The sequence below is a fragment of the Eleginops maclovinus genome, chromosome 19, assembly GCF_036324505.1.
Source record: "Eleginops maclovinus isolate JMC-PN-2008 ecotype Puerto Natales chromosome 19, JC_Emac_rtc_rv5, whole genome shotgun sequence".
Taxonomy (NCBI): domain Eukaryota; kingdom Metazoa; phylum Chordata; class Actinopteri; order Perciformes; family Eleginopidae; genus Eleginops; species Eleginops maclovinus.
The window spans coordinates 3,116,866-3,121,062 of NC_086367.1; the positions used below are offsets into that span (position 1 = coordinate 3,116,866).

Genomic DNA, 4,197 nt, shown 5'->3' on the forward strand with positions numbered 1-4,197 from the left:
GACAGGGCCTTTGCTGTAGCAGCTCCCAGGCTCTGGAACTATCTGCCCCCCCTGATCAGACTTGCTCCCACTTTGCCTGTTTTTAAATCTTGTTTAAAGACGTAGGCCTAGTTGTTCTCTTGTGATTTTGCAGACTATGTATAAGTATCAGTCTATGTTTTCTAAATTGGGGTTTTCTATTTTGTTGTGTTTTTTAATGTTTTTACATTGTGTATGAGGGTTTTCAGTCTGGGGCTATTTCTCGTTGTCTCATGGTTTCACATTAGTTTCATCGGTTTTGTCTAATTGTATTTATGCTGCTTTTTAAATATATTTATTGATGTACAGCACTTTTGTCAACTCTGTTGTTTTCTTTTTTAAATGTGCTATATAAATAAAGTTGGATTGGATTGGATGAGTTTTTGAGGGTCCACACATACTTTCAAACTCAGTTATCAGTAGTGCTGCTACCTGGACTCACATTCAGGTTCAGGTCTGGACTAAAGTCCAGAGGTTCAGGTTGAACCCATGGCTTGTGTGAGTAACTAAAGTGAACTTATTGTAAGCTAATTATCAATTGAAAATAAACTCATAATCAACTCAAATTCAAACTCGTCCGGTTTATTGTGTTCCCTGCTACTGTCCTTTGTGTCTATATTTCTCTACAAAGTACAAATGTAAAAAAAAAGTTACAAACACTTTTTGCCACTTAGTCTACAAATGACTTATGACTTCAACTACAGTAAACTACTAGTGTACTACAAAGTTCAAACATTTATTTCATTTACCAAACTAAAGTAACCAAACCAAAAGCTCCCTGCACAAGAAAAGATGACGCTGAATAAACACGCTGGTCGGCTAGTCCCAATGCTACTACTAGTATGTCTTATAATATAAAGCTAAGAATGCCTATTTTTTACAAGCCTATTTAAAATTATAAAGCCTATTTTCTAAAAAGTATTGTTCAGCTTACCTCGATCGTTGTTATTTTGCTCGCCAAACATCACCACCAATGTAGCTGAGGCTGCATGTGGAGTAGTTTCTATTTTGTGGTTTCGCCTCAAGTGCTTCGCTATGTTCGATGTTCCCCCAGCGCACTTGATCACTTTCCCGCACAGGTTACACTTCGCAGTATCTAGCCCCTTAACGCCTATTGTCGCGAATTCGCCTCAAACCGCTTCTATTAAAAATGCAGCCGAGATCGTGCATGTGTTCCCCCAATGCCGGTTCATGTCTCTTCGATACGGACCTAGGAACGTTTTGCAAGCACTAGTTTCTCGTAGGACCGGTCAAAGAGTGGGAACTTACACCCGGTCGACGAAGGCGGGCATATCCGGTTAGACGCTAACGAGTGGAGAAAGCAATACGAAATATACGGTCCTATTTGAGGTAAGTTATTGAAAAAAAAAATATTTTTGCTGTTTATTGTTTGTTTGTGCAGCTAACGAAGCAGAATAGAATAGTTTTGACAGATATTTCTGAAGTTATTTGAAGTGATTCTGTGTGTCGCGAATTCGCTACATTCGGCCATATTGTCTACATTGGTTACAATGAGTACATGTTTTGTATTATGTAAATACAGATGTCTGCATTCAATAGTGACCTTTTATTTCTTTCATTTAGCTTGACCTCGAAGTATGGAAAGCTGTTTTCAAAGAACTTTTCTGTCTTACAACTGTACTCATAAATCATAAATAAAAATGTCTGCTCTTTTCAATAGTGACTTTTTTTTTTTACACCAGGTGATGAAAGCAGCAGCAGCAGCAGCAGTGATGACAGTGGCAGCACTGATGGAGACTCTGATGCGGTCCCTAGCACCAGTTCTGCAGCTACTGCTGCGAGAGCACCTACTACAACCTTAGCTGTTTTGTTCATGTTATTGTTATTGTTTTCATTGTTATAATGAATGGTTAATGATGTCATGAGTTTTTGACAGCTGAGTTCATGAGTAAGACAGCTCGGCACATCCTTTGTTCTCTCTAAGTGTTTTCTCTTTCTCGTTCTCTCTCTCACACACACACACACACACACACACACACACACACACACACACACACACACACACACACACACACACACACACTCTCTCTCTATTACACACAGTTCTACATGCTGTTTTTTTATTGTTGTTTTGTTGTCATTGTCATGAGTTTTGCATGTCTGTTGACATATTGTCATGAAATTAATACTATTTTAATTTAAATTATATGTTGGCATCAATAAAATGAATTACATGCCTGAGATGGGAAATGTGTTTTAATTACTATTTGATCCATTAATGCCTGTTGTCGCTAATTTGCATCATACCCCAAATTACTATTTTATCCATTAATGCCTGTTGTCGCTAATTTGCATCATACCCAAAATTATATCTATTCTATGTGCTAAATTGAAATTAATAATCTCCACTTAATTTAGCATCTGCTTGAAAGCAAAAACACATAAAATAAATTTTTTAACATAATTGCATTTAAATTCAGGCGTCAAGGGGCTAGTGGCAGTTTTGTCACATGATCCCACACAATCCAGTAAGGATTTAAAGCCCCGCGGCATTGTGTTTACATGACCCGTGACGCCGTAGACCAAACAAAGGAGTTAGCTACACTACCAAATATCCAATATGGCAACCACGGCAGCCCATGCTGTCCACTATGTGTAAGCCAATCACATCGCTAGCTTCCCTTGACGTCACACAGATCTCGCGAGCAGTTGCGATATTTTGCGAGACTTGGTGAGTTCAGTAATGGCCGCCATATCAGAAGCCGACACCGATGTTTTTCGTCTTTTCTCAGCGCAAATTTCTCGATCTATGGAAGGTTTTAGATGGTTTAGAATAAAAAGGAGAATATACGTAAGTGCTAGTTTTTTTGCGAGTCCAAGTACCGGTTCCCGACGTTCCGGTTTTAACCGGACTTGAACCGAAAGTTTTTACAAGTCCAGTACCGGTTCGGCGTACCGGTACGCAGCACTAGTTATCAGAATAACTAGTTGTTGGTCAGTCCAAAATGTGTGTATGTGTTATCTAGATAACTTTCCTCCCAGATGAACTCAGTGGCTAAATGTATAACAAGACTGTTAGTTGCAACATAAAAACAAATCAGGTTAACCGATAGAATCAGAGTTCTGGTCGCATGAACAGGTTGGCCTGAGATGGAGATCGCTTGAATTTTATTGTCCCAGTCCGCCACAGCCAGAAGGGATTCTAAAGTTGTCTCTTATGTTGTATGTTAATGTGCAGTGAAACGGCAAACAAATATTGCCTCCAGTTAAAATGTAGCTGGCCGGCTAACTCTGACACATTTACAGAAATGTGTATTAATATGCATTCTCTGTATAACTAAAGGGATCTTCAAAGAGGACATGCGTTCATGTGTGAACCAAATGTAATGGCAAAACATACATTAGTTGCTAAGATATTTTCATTAAAAACAAAAGTGCCAAACTTTCCGATGAAGTTCTTACATATGATCAGTGCCTTCTTCATTTTGCGATATCAGACTAAATTAAATCAGATTAAAGTCAACTCTGTTAGTCCTGGTTAGCATGTTCCCACAGCTCCGACCTGAAGCTCCTTAGAGCCGGAACAAATCAGCTCAAGATTTAGTAGAAAAAGAAAAAAAGAGAATGAAATAAAACGGGTCTATAAAAAAGGTATTTTTGAGTCTACCATGCCTGTCACTTGTTGTCATTGTTAAATATTGCAGCCTACTAACTCTACGGAAGAGAATGGAGTACATTCTGACCTTTTTCTTTTTACTTTTCCTTAGTGTTTGTATTTCTATATCTTGGTTGTTTGCCCTTAAGCACATCTCATCATGCACTGGGTGGAAAGCAAGAAGACAGCATGGACAGACCACCAGTTCCTCATGGTCCATATTTATGATATCAAAGCCTTTTATGTGAAGCCAGAGGAAACCCACAGAAACATGCATAATCCACAGTGAAGGAACCTGGGTCAGTCACGAGCAAACCATCGCGGCACGAGAGTGATGAGTCATACTGTGCAGCCTGTAGGCTTCAGTGCAGCATGTAGCAGGCATCACGGGAGAGGAGCAGAACGTGTTCCTTCATCAAGTGATGTGCTGCTGAGCTAATCAGCCATGTACTGCCGCTCATCAATGGGAAGAAGAGGATCCTAATCAAGTGCTGCTCCAAAAGCTCATGTTACGCATGGCTAAAAACTGCGAGAAAAATGCTTAAGTGACTCAGAATTGAAGA

At 39.4% G+C, this 4,197-nt stretch overlaps 1 long non-coding RNA gene across 1 annotated transcript; it reads left to right on the forward strand.

The window, feature by feature from the left end:
• Positions 1 to 1,124: 1,124 nt before the first annotated feature.
• Positions 1,125 to 2,229, forward strand: LOC134881823 (uncharacterized). Its single transcript, XR_010168082.1, has 2 exons — positions 1,125 to 1,368; positions 1,722 to 2,229. It is a non-coding gene; the product is annotated as an uncharacterized LOC134881823 (long non-coding RNA).
• The last annotated feature ends 1,968 nt before the right edge of the window (positions 2,230 to 4,197 follow it).